Source organism: Sarcophilus harrisii, chromosome 5 (assembly GCF_902635505.1).
Source record: "Sarcophilus harrisii chromosome 5, mSarHar1.11, whole genome shotgun sequence".
Taxonomy (NCBI): domain Eukaryota; kingdom Metazoa; phylum Chordata; class Mammalia; order Dasyuromorphia; family Dasyuridae; genus Sarcophilus; species Sarcophilus harrisii.
This window is the reverse complement of record NC_045430.1, coordinates 144916621-144935108: the sequence shown is the minus strand read 5'-3', so window position 1 is coordinate 144935108 and position 18488 is coordinate 144916621. Positions and strand designations below refer to the sequence as shown.

General features: G+C 31.8%; 1 protein-coding gene and 1 long non-coding RNA gene across 15 annotated transcripts in view; one reads left to right on the top strand and one right to left on the bottom strand.

The window, feature by feature from the left end:
* Positions 1-5513, top strand: part of LOC116419659 — a 127311-nt gene extending 121798 nt beyond the window's left edge. For 2 of the 3 annotated variants that reach the window (XR_004229929.1, XR_004229927.1), the window contains 2 exons: positions 2275-2506; positions 4090-4402. This is a non-coding gene — a long non-coding RNA (uncharacterized LOC116419659). Of the gene's footprint in view, positions 1-2274; positions 2507-4089; positions 4403-5031 lie in introns of those variants that run through there. The other variant, XR_004229928.1, reaches the window with a different exon arrangement.
* MAGI2 (membrane associated guanylate kinase, WW and PDZ domain containing 2) overlaps positions 1-18488 on the bottom strand; it is a 1604868-nt gene that overhangs the window by 798539 nt on the left and 787841 nt on the right. The gene's annotated exons all lie outside the window — the stretch shown is intronic.

The window sequence follows — 18488 nt, the reverse complement described above, 5'->3', positions numbered from 1 at the left end:
GGTGTTGTCAGACCACTAGCAATAGATCAGAAGAGTAAAATCAAATAGTGGGTGAGAAATGGAAATGGTTGGTGATGAGAAAAGTATTCTCTGCTCTAGTAACAGTTACATGGGGAAAACCAAAGTAAAGAGAGAGGATTAAAAACCTAGGGAAGAATATGTGAATATATATATTTTTAAAAATGTACAGAAAGCATGTAAAGGAGAAAAGGCTGGGGGGGGGGGAAGAGGGCAGGGTTGAAGGAGGAGAAAGAAAATAGTATAACTCTTTTACAACTTGGCTGCTACTAATCTCAGCTCTCTACAGTTTTTGGTCTAAAGAAGGCAGGTCATCAAAAAGAAATGCAAATCAGAGCACATCCCTTGGGCAAGTGAAATTAGCATGTAAAAATTCTGCAAGCAGAGGTATATTTTAGCACTGCAGCATTATAAGGTTCAGGTCTACAAAGGAAAGATTTGCAAAGCACAAGACTAACCAATTACACTTAGATACTTAACTAGTCATAACAAATAAATTGCCTCTTGAACTGATCCATACTTAATGGGCCAGTTAAGATTCATTCAGATAAAATATCATATTCACCTACCTTGCATCTATGAATTTATGAAAGCATCATTTAGATCAATTAAATAAGTATGAGGAAAGAACCAAATAAATAGGGAGAACAGAGATTTTTAAGAGGTCATTTTTCCCCCCTATTATATGATGACAATTTATTTTCCCATTTTGGTGGTAGAGGGTTTATAGACAAAGTTCTTTTTCCTCTACATCATATGTAGAATTTTCTGAATACAATTATATTCTACTACATCAAATATATGTTTAATTTGTCCAATATGAAAGGCCTAAAAAATGTTGAATTCTGAAGAGGCAGAATTGTTCTGAGATTGGAATGTTCTGAGATTGGAAAGTATATTTTGATCCTAACATCATAAGGTACTCAATTTAACTTCTCTTCCTCATTTTTTCAATATTCATTGTCATTTACAGTGTCCCAAGTAAGGATGGTGTCATGCTTTTTAAATAGATAATACATTTTGAAGTGGAAAAGCATTATGAAAACTTCAAAAGCAATTGATAAATCAAATAAAAGAAACACATCAAAAATGTCAACTTTTTTACAGAGCTCTATTACACATAATTCAGAAATGAAAACAAGCAGTGGTTTACATTATTGCTAGACTTCCAGCTTACACTTATAGAAACTGGAAGTTGTGAAATGAAGGCATGTAATTCATTATAATACCCTTACACCAACCTATTTTGACCCATATGTGATTTCAAAGTAGTAGGGAACTCCTCCCAATAGGGGAACAACTCTTTCTATCAATAGAAATCAACAACTATCCTTAAGTGATAGTCTTAGAGTTAGCTGGGGCCAATGAAATCTTCGGTGCTATAATCCATGATCACATAGCCAGAATATATCAAAGCTAGATTCAAATCTAACTAACCCTTCTAGCTCTTACAAGGATAGCACTCTGTTCATTATGTCTCAATCTGTGTTATTTTCAATTATGTATTTCTCACATACATAACTTTCCATTCAGCCAAACCACACCCTAGGTCAGCCATTACCACCTCTTTCCTGGATCATAGCAATAACCTCCTGTGTCTCCTTGTCTCAAATCTTTCTCCTAATCCATTCTCCACTTAATTGTCAAAGCAATTTTTTAATACAGGTATTTTCACATCACTTCTTGCTTTTTGCTCAATAATGGGTCCCATTATTTTTAGGATAAAATTGACAAAGAAAATTCTACACCTTTATCACTTCCCACTTCCTTAGTATTTTTATACATTACTCATCTTCACACACTCATTGTTCCAGAAATACTGACCAATTTTTTATTGCTTGTCACATGTAACATTGTATCTCCCAGCTCCATGAGTGGCAGGGGCTTTCTCTCATGCCTGAAAAGTTCTTCCTTGTCATCTCTTGTCTTTAAGAATCTGTTTTTCTTCAAGGCTCACCTTAAGTACTAAATTCTACAGGAAGTCCTTTTCTGCTTTCCCACTGCACCTATAGCTGCTCAAGTTTTTTGTTCTCAAATTGCTAAATTTTAAATTTGTATTTATTTTCTTTCTTTTTTAACATACATGTTGTCTTTCCTGTTAAGATATAAGTTTCTTAAGGACAAGCATTACTTTTTTTGTTGTTGTTGTTCCACCAAAACTTAACACAGTATGTGGCAAATATGCATAAGAACTTGTTGTTTATTGACTGAGTGATTAAATAAAGTAGTCTTAAATTCAAATTTTATGTTTTTTAGATAACAAGAGTTCTCCATCTGGTCAAAACTAGCATGAAAAGGAATTGAGAAGAGGAGAGAATGAAAAAGGACCACATGCTGCTCTACATCCAATCCTATGAATTTCTTATTGGTCATTGAAATACGATTGCCCTATCCTTTCTCATGCTCCAAGAAAGCAATATAAATAGAAGTGAGAAAAACGCATACTGCAGAAACATGCAGCCTTACTGTACAAAAAAAGTAGGAAAAGGTAAGATATAGAACTGAAGATCGGATCTACACACACACACATACACCAAGAGTTAAGGGTAATGGAATCTCTGTGGTGTAGTAATCCAAAGCTGGCCTTACATAGAATTAAAAGAATATTTTAAAGATCTACTCAGTTTCTCTCTGTAAGCTTTTCCCTCCTACTGTTTGTTTTCTTTACTGAAAGCCACAGCAAGAGCTGAACTGAAATTCTAGTTCATCTAAGCTGCTCTGAACATGCCCAGACAGCAAGGAAATGGTTTCTCTGGCAACGAGAATTATGTGAAATCTCTCACTGTCTTCTTTCCCCCTCCATCAGATTTCTATTCATTCAATCCGTTCACATATAGGCAACAATGAGGCATTGGACCTCTAACGAGCAATTCAAATTTATTGAGTTAATTCACAGAGGGAGTACACATTAAGCATCCTCATTTCCTGTGAGCCAAAGAACATGGGGCATTTGTTATCTGTGTTATTTTTTAAAGTGCCTAGAATGAGAACACAAAGAGGACAAAATATAACAAATATTTAAAATATAAAGCATATATGTTATTGGTTTCCATCATTTTAAGAGATAAATACAAAGGGTTTCAGAGATCAAATCTTCAGCTTTGAATTTCCTAAAGATGCAGATGCATGAAATTCAAAATGACTTCAAACAGCCTAACATTTTGTTTGAGACTAAAGCTTAGATCAGCACAATTTGGCTTGGATGGCTTTTGATGTTGGTATTTTTATTTGTTGAGACTTCTGCCTGATTAAGTCTTTGCAGATTGACTCCAAGTTTTGAGTCTGAGTGTTCGTAGAATCCCATAATAACAGTTCATTATTACATTAATTGTACTGAATACCAGTCAAATTATGTTACCTAAACACAACTCTTCATAGTTTCTTATTTTAGCAATTCTTTAAACTTAAAATTATATATAATAAAGTTTATTTGAAACAAAGAAACCCTCTATTTAAAGTGCTAAAAATGCCTTACTGGAAAAAAAAATAAAAGTAAAGTACACAGGGATTGGAACAGTGATAGCAACAAGGATAGGAACAGGACCTATAATTTTATTGGTATTACGAGCTGGTGAAAGTTCCTCTACTAACCCAAGTTAGCAATATCTTTTCAAATCACAGCTTTAAAGGGTATATCAGGAGATTCAAACTCTGGTATTTCTACCTGTTGTGTCATACTGTCTCTTTTCTTCTGAAGGACACTGTGAATAATCAACTAATAGTCTCTGCTAAAGTCAAAATAAGGACATCTAATTGATACAGTGAATAGAGTACTAGGTTTGGAGACAGTAGACTCATCTTCATGAATTTAAATCTTGCCTCAGACACTTATTAGCTGTGTGATCCTGGGCCAATTATTTAACCTTGTTTGCCTTAGTTTCCTCATTTGTAAAATGAGCTGAAGAAGAAAATTCCCTAGATGTGCCATTACCTAAAACTATCAGTGTATATGTGTGTGTAGATCCAGCCTTCAGTTTGATAGCTTGTCTTTTATTACTTCTTTTACACAAAAAGACTATATGTGAGCAATATGTATCTTTTTCCTTTCTTTCATTTATATTGTTTTCTTAGAGCATGAGAAAAGATAGGAAAATCAGATTTCAATAACCATTTGGATGGGGACACAAACAACTGGACATAACTGAAATGATCGAAAAATAACAAGATGTGACTAAAATGATTGAAGAATAAAAAAAAAGTCAAAACAAGAAGAATTAAAAGGAGATCATTTGATTTAGTCTTGGATGAAAGGAAAAATTTTCATATATTATAAATATCAATGACTTCTATAAGTTGTGAATCTGTTCTGTGAAATAAGAAGCCCTCTTTTAACTCAATGCTCAGTTGATCACTAGTTATGTCACATTACATAAGCCATTTCATCTTTTTGGGCATTTGATATTTGGTACCTAGCACATATATTGAAATGAGTAGATCATACATGTTCTTCAAAGTCTAAAATACGTCATAGTTTTACAATGAAATGGGAAGTATAAAAGAGGGAAGTAGAATAGTGTAACAAATTACATCCAAAAGAGTACAGTCAATAAAAGTAGAATCTGATACCCATTTGCCCAGGTATAGTCTATTTCAAAATGGGGAAACAATAAAAATGCATTTTTTATCTTTTAGGATTGTAGGTGTACTTTCTGGCTCCAAAGAAATTGCAGATGAATAATTTATTTTGTTTGTTTTTACTTTTTTTCAACTCTAGCCTAGACAATATAGCATTAATATATCAATATTAATGTTATCATTTGGTAATTACATATAGAAAATATATGATACAATTATCATGACAGTGATAATTATATGTTATATGAATGTATTAATATCTTAGCTAGCCATTTAAGTATTCTGCAAAACAATAGCATCATAAAGCTCTATAACTAAAAATAATAGCTAGCATTTACATAGTGCTTTATGGTTTCCATTATACTTCCTATATCTTTTCTCAACAGATCTTCTTTATAACCCTGTGAGTTGGGTGCCATTATTAATTCTATTTTACAGATAAGGAAACTGAAGACATGTGAAACTTCAGAAATGATTACCAATTGGGAAACACAGATGTACCTTGCCTGGTCAGAAGAGTCCGAAAGTAAAGGCACAAACAAAAGCTAAGTCATGCTGATATTCTTCAAATAAGAAATTTAACTCAAATGAAACCTGCATTCATTTCACACATCAAAGAAACCACATATCTCTCCAAGAATCAAAACACTATTATTATGACAAATTTTTCCTTTCAAAGCATTCAAGTAAATGAAACTTTCGAACTGCTACCATATTTTTGAGGGTAAAAGTCACAGGTAGATAAAACCAAATCTGGAGAAAGAAAAGCCTTTGCCCTCTACTAATGATGACTAAGAAATACTCTGAAATTTTCAGAGAAAATGTAAAAGCTTTCAAAACTCCTTTGAAAATTTCACATGTTTAAATGCTATTCATCTCCACAGAGAGAGCTGATGAACTCTGAGTACAGAATGAAGCATAATTTTTTTTAGCTTTCTTTTTCTTTTCTTTGTAAAATAAAATGTGTTTTCTTTTATAAGATGGATAATAGGGAAATGTTTTTCATGACTTCACATATAAAATCAATATTATATTGTTTGCCTTCTCAATTGTATGGGGGATGGGAGGAAGGGAGAACGTTTGAATTCAACATTTTAAAGATGAATATTAATGTTTTTATATGGAATTTCTTATGGAATAAATGATATACATATATATTTAAAATAATGCCTTTCTGTTAATTATAAACATTAATGATGATCAGGTTTGGAATGTCATTCAATGAATTTTCATAAATGTTGTATTCTTAAAATTAGATAAAGGGCACTATACTGGAAAGAGTACTAAAATAAGAGGATCTGAATTCAAAATCTAACTCAAATATTTACTACATGTGACATAAGACAAGCCTCAGTTTCCTTCTTTGAAAAAGGAAAATTTATTCTTGTACACTTACTCCACAGAATTATTTGTGAAATTCTGAAGACATTTATATTTTGTGAATATGAAATATTATAAACATGGACTATTAGTAATCATCTAATTAATATCCCAGAAAAAGAGAAAAAATAAATTGCAGCATCCAATATATTCCTCATTTTAGCCCATTCCTTTCAATTCTTTACCTCTCCAATTATATCATTTAGTCAATTAAAAAATATACCAAGTCCTTTGAAAAGGAAAATTTTTACAATAGAGGGAAGAAGAAGCAGGCAAACACTTGTACCTCATACTCATGATTATGGTGCAGTCCAAGCAGTCCCTAATTTATTCATATAATCATTAACCAAGAAAACTATGGCACATATAGTAAGTGCAGGGAAAACCTAGGTAGAAACCATAGTTCATAGAGGAGGGAATGTTTTAAATATTGGAGTGAGCCATATAGTTATAAAAGAATCAAAAGGAAGAAATAAAAGTCATCAATAATCACATTAAAATGCTCCAAATTACTAATAACTAAAAAAACCAAATTAAAATATTTTTGAGCTACAACCATCAGTTGAGCTAACATGACACAAAAGAAAAATTATAAAAACTGGAAGATACGAGGGAAAATAAGCATAATAATGCACAATTAGTAGAAATGTGAATTTGTTCAACTATTCTGGAGACCAATTTGGAACTCAGCCTAAAAAGTTGTGTATTAAACTGTGTATACTGACCTAGCAATACTAAGGCTAGGTTTGTATCTAAAAGAGGTCAAAGAGAGAGAAAAATGATCTATATTATATATACATATGTGTATATTAAACTGTGTATACTGACCTAGCAATACTAAGGCTAGGTTATATATGTGCATGTAGCTCTCTCCACACATGCACACACATATACACATACATATATATGTATATATGGAGAAAGAGAGAGAGAAAGAGACTCTTTTGTGGTGGCAAGATTGGAAACTGAGTAAAATGCTCATTATTTGGAGAATGGCTGAACAAAATATGGTGAATGAACTTTATAGAATGTTACTATATTGTCAGGAAATGTGAAAGAACTAGTTTCAGAAAAACCTGGAAAGACTTATATATGACTTGAGGCAGAGTGAAATGAGTAGAACAAAGAAAACATTTCGTGCAATAAGAGAAATACTGTAAAGAGAATAAATTTTGAAATGTTTCTAAGTCTAATCAATATAATGACCAGAAACAGTTCTAAAGGACTCAAGATTAATCATGTGACCCATTTATAAACACAGGACAGATGAACCTAGAGTACAGAATGAAACATATTCTATTCTTTTTCTTTTTCTAAATTATTCCTGCCCTTCCAGAGGGCAGCAAGGAGAATAACAAACATGAAAATTTGTTTTGCAACTATAACTATATATATAATGGATTTTATTGTTTCTGTCTTCTCAATTGGTAGGGTAACAGGGGAGAGGATCTGGAACTGAAAACAAAATAAAATATTGTATAAAATATCCAAAAAAATTATGTTTGGCAATAGGACAACCAAAAGGAAAAGCTTTAGAAATATATGTTACAGAGGTCAGTCTATACACTAGGCAAAATATCTGATAATTCTATAGCTATGCTATGAAAATAGGAATCTAACCTGCAAAGATATAATCTAACTCATTGCTGAAGCAAGGTCCACAGGATCTCCATCTAGAGAGTTTCAGGGCAGTGTGTATTGGTGATTAAGTACAATCACCAGCATTAGTGAGGAATGGCAGAAGAATATGGTCCAGACCACAATGCATGCTAACATGTCTTGGATCAAGCTAGAATGCACTGAAATACCCAATATTAAAGGCAAAGCAAGGAATAGGAAAAATAATTATTTTAGTAGTTCCAAAGCTAAGAAGTCAAAATAAAGTACCTTAGCGAGAACACTCAATGAAGGGGAAGCAGTAAGCTGTATAGACATAACAGGCCATTTCATGTAACCTCTGTAATCAAGGAAGCATTATTTTTCCGTTGTTGATGTCCTGGAGTTATTATGTTTTTGTGGTCTTGGGCTGACATGCCATCATTACTTCTTTTTGATCTCTCCTGACAGTGTAACTATAAACTAAAACAAATGCACTACTATCAACTCAATGCTTACTACTAATCTATGATGACTATTGGCAAAAGTACTGTGAGGCATATAGTACATTAATCTTCCTTTTTTGGTGATGGTGGAGTGAAGCACAATGTTGTATACAAAAGGAAAATCAGAATTGTCAGAAACTAAGGAAATATTTTCTTTTTCTTATCTTTTGAAAAGATTTGACAATCTTTTGATAAAGGTAAAGAATTGATTTTGGAAGAATGATTTAGGAAGAGAAGGCTGAAGAAAAGAACCATTTTAAAAATTGAAATGTCTATTTTCATGAGTCATCACTACCATGTATAACTGCAATTAAAAAGTATTTTTATGCTGTAGCATTTTCACAATGACTGTTTTATTTCCCTTGATCCTGGTTAGAAGAAGATCCAATGATGGTATCAGTTGTAGCTCATGGTTTCCTAAACCCAAGGCCAAAAAAGCTAGCAGCTCTGGCAATGATAAAGTTTTAATTCGCTAGAGGTATTAAAGAAGGCATTAGCCACAGGAAACAAAAAAATAAATTTACATCAGCAAAAATGTAACACTAACTAAATATTCATTTTATTTCAATAGCAAGGTTAATTGAACTCCTTCATAATGATTAACTTGAAAACAGATTATCATTTTTTCTTAGTTTTGGTTGTTTCTTTATTTATAAATTACCCAAGTACATGCCCTATATAGAAATGTTCTCTGTTACTATATCTATATCGTGCTTGAGACAAGCACTTCATTTTGGTTAACAATCAGAATACACAGGATTCAGGATCAAGCCCAGCAAGTGAACTAAAATATTAATAGACAACATTTATGTAGAGCTTTAAGGTTTGCCTAACATTTTACATATATTGTCTTATTTGATGCTAAAAACAACCCTTTGAGCTATATTCTGTTATTCTTTCTAAGGAAATTGAGACTGGGACTGGTTGTGACTTTACCAGAGTTCCAGAAATGTTAAATTTCTGAGGAAAGACAAATTCAGGTGTAACTTATTCTGATTTCAGTTTTCTATCTATTCAGTGTACTTGCCAAATGATTGAAATAGTAAAAATATAGCCAGCCTTCATTATTTTATGCTCATTTCCTTTTCATGCAATCTCCAGAAAGACAGTTGTGCAAAAAAAAAAAAAAAAAAAAAAAAAAAAAAAAAAAAAAAAAAAAAAAAAAAAAAAAAAAAAAAAAAAAAAAAAGCACACAATTTAATATAAAGCAAAGTTTCTTGTTAGCAAAGAGAAAATACATAGAAGCCTTTGCTACTATAGTTCTTTCGTATCATTCGCATGGTTCCTCTTTACAGTAGACAAGAAACCATACCCAACCCTTAAAACAGTGACAAATGAAGGACACATGTTCATGAAGCAAATCTGCTAGAGGCTCTGAAGAAAGAAAATTAAATGTGAACATTATTTTCCAAGTGTTTTGTATAGTGTGCTCAGTGTTTATGTGAGTCAAAGAAAATAGAAAGCCATAAATCCATTACGATTCTTGGGAAATATATTACACTGTCTTTAAATTTCTAACAGATTTAAACATAAAAATAGTGAGAAAGTAAGAAACAGCAGTGTCACAATCCTTTCTCCGACAGTATAATGTAAATAAATCATTTGACTCAGTGTCCATTTCCTCATCTATATGATGCTTACAATGATTTAAAATGAAGATAATAACAACTCCCTAAAAACTTTGTAAAGTATTATTATGACTAAGAAAAAAATTAATAAAACATCACAAAACACCCCGTCTCTATTGTATAACCACTATATGTAAGTGTAAAATACAGTTTTTGCTACTCAAGAGCTGGGACAAATATTCCATTTGCACATTAGGGAAGACAAGAGACCTAGGCTATAATGGCAGAAAAGAAATATATGTCTGCTATCAATGGCTTTGAGAAATTTCTTTTTCATTACTATCATTTGCAGCCAACAGATAAAAGTGGAAGTAGTTGAGTTTTCACCACTGGTGAATTCAAGTTATTTCACTCATTATTGCTATTGCTAAGAAAATTTTGCAAGGGGAAACTGAGAAGCTGGAGCTGGATAGGACTCAAGAGAAACATAACCAAATCATAATGGAATGTGGCTTGTGTGTATTTGCTCCTTTAACATTTTATTCAGGAATTTTTTTTAATTCCACTGTTTTGCATAACTTTACATTTCTTAACTATGTGTGGGGTAAGGGAGAGAACCTAGAACTTCAAAATCTTGAAAAACAAATAAAAATTGTTTTGAATGTAACTTGGAAAAATCTTAAATAAATAAATAAACAATTCTACAATAAGGAAGAAAAAAAAAAAGAATTCTGCTAATTACTTTTCTTCATATCTGCCTACTGGTAGAATTATACATTTAGTCAATGACCATTGACTAATTGTTTGATACTAGAACTACTGGGGCCACATCACTTTTAAAATTTAAAAATTTTTTCATTTAACAAAAACTTATTTTTCTTCCTCTCAACTCTTACTCAAATGATTTTTTTTAGATGAAAAACAAAACCTTTGTAACAAATATGAGTGGTCAATCAAAACCAAATCCTCTCATTCTTTGTAACAAAAAAAATCCTATATCATTTTGCTATTAAGAGTACTTTTTCATTTACAAATAGGATATTATTAAGACCTAAACATGACTAAAATAAAGTATTTACATTGTACATGAAAAACAATTAGCAATTACTTAAATAATCAAATTTTAAGAAGAATGAAGAATCTTTAATTCAAAGATTTAAAGAATGCTAGATCTGAGAGGCTTTCATGCCTTTTTTATGATAGCTAATATAAAAAGACCAAAAATTTCTTGAAATCTTTCTATGTTTAAAATAATTTCCAGTTTCATAGATTAATTTGATCAAATCAGGAAAAAGAATGATTTTCAATTAACAAGTTTTAGAGTCAATCCTCATTCTCTAAATGTAAGCCCCTTATCTTAACTTCTATTGTGAGATAGGTAAAAGATAATAGTAAGCAAAATAACTACACAAATATTATCATCACCTTATAGCCTGTCTCAGATAAAATCCTAAATTTAGAATTTGATATGGGGTTACAGCAAACATTTTAAAACCAATGGCAAGGGTTGTCCAAAGGGCTTAAAATCCTGTGCTTCCTAATAAAGGCTCATTCTATGCATTAAACTTGTCTCATAGAAGCAGATGTTTGACATATGAGGGACCTCACCACAGTCCCATCAATAGCTCTATTTTTAGGAAACTTATTCACCAAAGACATATATCATAAAGACAGGTCTTAATTTGAACGATCTGTTCCAAGGACTAGATGTTTCTGAAAATAATAATAAAAAGAGCCAATATTTATATGACACAAATCACTTTGCATTCATTATCTAATCTGATCTATATACCAGCCAAATAACAGAGGATGCACAGATATAGGAAAATCATGGCCCAAAAGTGTAATGATTTGGCCATAATCACTCAATTAACAAGGACTGACATTTGAACCCAGACATTTGGATTATAAATGCAATGTGGTTTCCATGAAATCTAAACTACCTCAAAACAAATAAAATGGAAAAATAAAAGTGATAAAGCAATTCAAATTTAATGTACATACTATTGCTTTCTTTTGCATAGTCTATACCAAATAGCTAGGTTTTATGTTATAAAATGAGATAACATTTGTAATGTGCTTAGTATAGTACCTGGCATGTGGTAGTTTCTTAATAAGTACTTATCTTATCCCATTTAACTCTCATGTTTAATTGAAACTCCTCGATTTTTATCTTTATTTTAGCCAATAGAACTCCTAATACTAACAAACTGCTGAATGTGGTTTCACCTCTAAGTCTTCTGGAATCATTTATCATCGTCATACTGGGGTGATATTGCCCATCACTGAAAAGTGTTTTCTTTCCCATAGGTTTGACAATATATCACCATAAATATAATAAGCTCTTATGGATAATCATAAATAAATCATAGTCTGTTGGAATAAATGCATAAGCAATATTTAGTGAAGAATTATATTGATCTCAGAAAAGAAAAATTTAAGATTTTTTTCTCTCAGAAAAACATGCAAGATTTCCCTCCCTGAGGTTTTTATTTGAACAATATTATTCATGCATATTTCAGAGTTTTACATTTATTTAGTTCAGTTCATGTTGTAAGATCCCAATTCTTCTCATAAGTCACTGTATGAAGACTTAAGACCATGCTAGAATCTTACCAACAGAGTGCAATACATTCAGAGGTAGAAAACAGAGAGGGAATATAAATCAATTACTCCAGGGAAATCACTTGCCATTTTATTCAAAGTCAAAGGAGGTAGAAACTTAATTACTAAGAGATCTGTAGAAAGATATGTCTTTCCCTGCATCAGAAATCCAAGTAATCAACTCCTATTTCTTATAAGTAGGCAGGATTGAACAACCATCTTTTGTATTTGACCTATGGCTCCACAGAGTCTAGGGAAACCACAATTCTGATGATTAGATTATTAAATTGCCTCTTTGGAGAAAACTCTGTGATTTTATGTCAGACAATATGCAAGTAAAAAAACTGTTTTACTGATTGAAAAAAGTAAAATAGAACTCTGTTGTTAAACCATATTCACAGATGACAATGTGTAGTTTCTACTGAAGCCAGGGGAGATCACTTATAGAAAACAGAGAAAGCTATTTTTTGTGTTTGAGGCATGAGGTGCATGTTTGTGAGTGTTACGGGGGAGTCCTATGGTAGAAAAGTTTTTAGCTATGGGAAAAAAATTAAAAAGCTATCTTAAATATTCTGGCTTTACTGAAATATACTTTCCCCACCTCTACTTTTTTTAAATGCTTTATATGGTTTTTACATTTCTCCCTGAAATAGAGTTCATTAATATTCTTGAGGCTGTAAATCATACTATATCATAGTTATTAAAAAATTAAAGTTGAATATTACTCAAAGAGCAAAGAACAGGCACACAGTGGGTGTAAGTAGGTTACAAAATATTGCTAATGGTGCTAATGAAATACTACTGAGAATGATACTAAAAAAGCAACAAAAAGGATGTTCTTCTAGAGAAGTTGGATAGTCATGAAGTGAGAATTTTAAGATAATTGATAGATATCCTGTATGCTCCATAAGCTTCCCGGAAATATAATTCTAGTGGAAGACCCCTGGACTTCTTGGTAGACCACCTGTGGAAAATTTAGGGAAAGGCATGGAGAGGATTTACATCATTGGAAATGAAAAGATATGGATGAATATGGATGACTTACAATTTCATTGTTGGGGGCATTTATATATATAAACATATATATTATATATATATATATATATCATATATATAAACATATAAATATATGTATGTCATTGGTTGTTCAATATGTGGGGGGGGGAAGAATTAGACAGTCTGCTTAGCCATGGAAGGAAGAACCAGGGGATAATGGAATTTAGGAGAGCCAAAGACGAAAATGTAGTCTGGGTACAAAGGAAAACTTGTAAATTTCTAATAATATACTCTACAGAGTAGGGATTCTTAAACTTTTTTCACTTGTGATCTCTTTTCCTCTGACCAATTTTTCCCTGAACTCGGATATACATATATGTAACATAGGTACATATATAAAACATTTACTGATAAAAATCATAACTTCACAACCCCGACATTCAGTTATGAGACTCTATATGGGTTGCAAACCATAGTTTAAAAAACTGGTCTATGATGGGATGGGCTGCCATAGAAAGTAGTGGATCCTCCCTTACAGGAGGATTTTAAATTAAAGCTAAATAAGGGGTTCATAATTTGAGTTTGGCTAGATGGCCTCTGATACCCTTGTTAATTCTCAAAGTGGAATATTTCCCTTTAAGACCAGTCACTTCCTTAGATGTCACTTCCTCTGAATTTCCCTTATAAAAGTGAAATTTCAGTTTTCTGATTTCACAGAATCCTCTCTATGGATTTCTCCTTTTATCTTATTCCATGATTTTATATCAAAATTATTTATATACCTTTTATTGCCTCCTTCAATTATATATAAAATTGAAAGCTAAATTTTAGGAATTTTTGTCAGAGGACCATGAGCTCTGGTGAGTTCAATGAAGTTGGAAAGACATCAAACACAGTGTGGAGTCTAAGGAGCTAATCAATTAAGAGGAAAGAGACTTATCATCAATAAATTAGCCCCAATTGCTAAATCCTTTGGCAAACCATGAATAAAGACAACATTTAAAATAAAGAGCCCTCAACTTTCTATGGTTCCCATCCTGTTCTGCAGTGACCATTACAAAATTGCAGACAAAAGGAAAAGAAGGTGTTAAGAATCAGTTTTTAATACTGTTTCTAAAAATGAATGAAGTGTTCTTATTCTATGTGTGGCGAGTAATAAACTAATATATTCCTGAATGATATTAGGAATGAAATTCTCACTATAAATTAAATCAGGAGATAGAATGAATTTGCAGCTAAATGGAAACATGATTTATTAGGCCTCCTATCACAGGGCGGGGGAGAATGTGCGTGCACACACACACATGCGCGCGCACACACACACATACACACACACACACAGTTGCAGACTAGGTTTCATTCTATTTCCTAAGAGAGTAGGAAACACTTTATGAAATACTTGAGCACGGGGCTATATAGTACTTAACACGATGAGAAAAAAATAGATTGCCATGAAGACAACTGTTGCTGACCTGCCAATGCCTCTGGGAGAGTAAGAGAAATTCCTTAAAGAAGTGGACAAGATCCAGCAAATCAAATCAAACATCTACTGATGCTTTGTAAACTTAATGCTAAGGTAGGCAAAAGGAAATTCATAGGAAATTTATAGAAATATACATCAGGATGAAGAAATAAGAGGATAAAAGTTTATAGATTATTCTTATGTCTTTATATCAAGAATAGTTTTTTTTTTCTTTTGCTGAGGCAATTTGGGTTAAGCTATGACATGTTAAGTGTCTGAGACCAGATTTCCTTTGGGTTCAAAGGAAAACTTTTAAATTTCTAATGATATACTCTATAGAGTAGGGATTCTTAAACTTTTTTCACTTATGATCTCTTTTCCTCTGACCAATTTTTATCTGAACTTGGATATACATATATGTAACATAGATACACATATAAAACATTTACTGATAAAACTGTGTGAACTGATTTACTATGTGAACTCAGGTCCTCCTGATTTCAGGGCTGGTGCTCTATCCATTGTACCACCTGGCTGTCCCAGAAATACTTTCTTTAAAAAGAGTTAAAAGATAGTAGTTATGTAATTTACCAAATAATATTATAAAAATAAAACTATCTTTTCAAAATTGGAAATGATTCACTTCTCATTGGAAAGTAAATTTTAATCAGTTTGTATGAGTTATGTAAACCACCTTATATTCAATTTAAAATTAATGTAATATCAAATTTAAAAGGTGATACTTGTAACATGCTAAGCCCACTGCCTGAAATATAGTAATCACTTAATTAATGCTTGGTTCCTTCTTTCTTACCAAACCTTCTTTAGTTTATTGTCACCCTGGCAAAATTATTTCTTTGAAAGATACAGCATCACATGGAGAAAGAAAATCAGCCTTGGAATTCAGATCTGGATTCAAAATTGACTTCAGCACATACTTACAGAGAGATTTTGATCAAGTCATTTAAACTCTTGATGTATTGAGGACTTTTCTAAGGATATCAATGTTAACATGGCCATAAATTTTCTATCTTCTATCTTATAGTTAATCAGTAAAAAATTAAATCAAATAATCTTTGGATATTTTGTATGAGTCCCTTGAGAAATACCAAAAGATAATGATAACTGCTATTGTAGGGATAACTTAGAAAGTTTAGAGATACATTTTAAACAGAAAATCCAATAATATATAGAATTCATGATAGAACTCATGATTTTAAATATCATCAGCTTTTCACATACAAAAAAAAAAAATCATGACCATGCTGATTTAATAACTTCCTAAGGCCACATAATGAGCTAGTAGCAGGGATGTTCCAAAGACAGATCATGCTCACTCACAACTGTTTAATTTTCAGTGTGAGAATTTATACCTTAGAATTTGGCAAATGCTACATATCAGAGTTTGATTTAATGTTTTTGACTACATAGCTTTTCAAGAGTGATAGAGTAAAGGCTCATAATGTTGATTAAGTTTAAGGGACTGTCAAGCATTTCCAGGCTTTTTTTTTAATTAATTGAACAAATACTGGCTTATAGTAAGTACATTTTCTAAGTAGACCCCAAATTCCTTGAATACTAATCTGTTCTAGTATATATTTTCACTAGATACCTTTTGGTTTTGATATACATAATTACTTTAGCAATGTAACACCTAATACATACTATATATTACCCAACAATGCAAGCAGTGTGATGTCTACACCAAGCCCATAAACTTCTGAGACCCTTCATTTTCTGCATCAGTAATATGTGTACAATAATTCGTGATACTTGAGATCTTTTTCTTCAATAGCATTTTTTCTTGCTATTGCCAATTATTTGTTGCTATTGGACAGTAAATTTCTCTTAGAATTTGCATTTTCATTTGGGTAAAAGCAGTTGCACTGTCTCTCTGTGTTAGACAACAGGGATCCCCCAGCATTGATACATGGGAAATAGGAAGGAGGTGGTTTGAACTAGTCCAAAAAATAGAAAAAGAGCAGTTCATTGTTAATGAAAACTAGTTCCTGACTTAGTCAGATTGGCTTTTATGTGAAAAGGTATTGCTGAGATGCTCGGTCTATTAAGAGTCATTATTATTAGCAATTAAAAAGCAAAGTGAAAAGAGGCTTGCTTGTCTGTCTGAAATATTTAATGCAGTTTCCTAAACTTTCTTGCTGTCTGTATATAATTTATACACTGAGTGGGATTAGAGTTTGATGATGTTTCTTGAACCTTATAAAATCTTTGGACTCAAAGAAAAGTAATAAAGATTGTTTATTATACATCTTCACAATTTCTATTATCATTTAAATTATTTCAATAACTGTAAAAGTGAATTTTTAGAATAGGTTTATTTTAAGACCTCAGAATATCACCTAGTTATTGTTAGTATAAACAGTAAATTGAAATGTATCTTTGTCTCCATCTGTTTTGAAAATAAATTGGGAGTAGTTAGATTCATAAATCTTTTCATTATTGTCCCGATTAGACTGAACAGTAAATCAAATGAAAATGAGAAGTAGAATAAAACTGTAGGACACATTAGTAAGCAGCTCAATACATTTTCCCCCACTCAAAATTATAGTAGGTGAAAGGGAAAAGGCCAGAAGAGAGGGGAAAAAAAAAAACAACTGACAGCTTTGGAAATATCAAAGTAGTAACATATGAGTGTAAAATGTTTTATACATGAAATATAAAAGGAATTATTTTTCCCAAGTAATGAAACCCATTAGTAAGCATCTATGAAAATTGATGCAGGACAATTTGTCATTTCAGCTTAAGTGCCTATTTCAATAGGTTTATATTTACAAACTGTTGCAATAAATGATCACTTTGAATATTAGTATGCAGTACACATAATTGGTGATAAGCAAGGTTTCCAAATCATCCATCTGAAAGTTTCCAATTCTCCCCATCTTTTATTTTTCATATATTTATAGAATATGAAAACTCTCAGTTGGTATATAACTTATCATTCTAGAGATAAATTAACTCCATTTCAAAACAATAAAAATCAGGTGTATTTAGTACAATACAATACCAGAAAGTCATATTGCCATCAAATGAACTCTGTATTTTTTTACATATTCATTTTAATCTAGGAAGAGTCCCCTACTAGACCATAAATTCAATAACAACAAGTACTTAAAATCTCCCCCTCTTTTAATCATTCACAGTAGAATCATTACATAAGTAGGTAAAGCATGAACCCTTAGCACCCTTAGCATTCTACAGGATGTGATTTTTGACAAAAATGCTCCCTAAACAAAATATTAGAACTTCAGCTTTAAGATCCTAACATAAATATGTTGGTTGGAATAGGGAGTGGGGAAATTGATTGAATAAATCAATAAAATTACTGCACTCTATCTAAAGTAATTGATAAAATGTTATGCTCTGTCACCTTAAATAGAGGAGAACAAATCTTGATCATAGACTTTATATTAAATGGAGAAAAAATCCTTGGAGGAATTTGGAGGATGATGTTTACAGGAAGAGTATTCAGAATTGCTGAGGAAACCTGGTCACATCCTTTGTGTGCATCCAAATTCTAGAATCAATAAGCCTTTATTAAATGGCTTTTATGTGCTAGGCACCGTACTAAGATTTGTGGATACAAAGAAAGGCAAAAGCTGCTCCCTGCTCTCAATGACCCAGAGGAGGGAACTCTATGTACCCCAGGGGCCATCTTCCTTGTGATAAAGGTTATGTAAATACCTTAGGAAAATATAAATGTTACAACAAAAGATGTGAAAATGTTTTTTTTTAGGTTTTATCATTAATAAAAATAATTAAGAA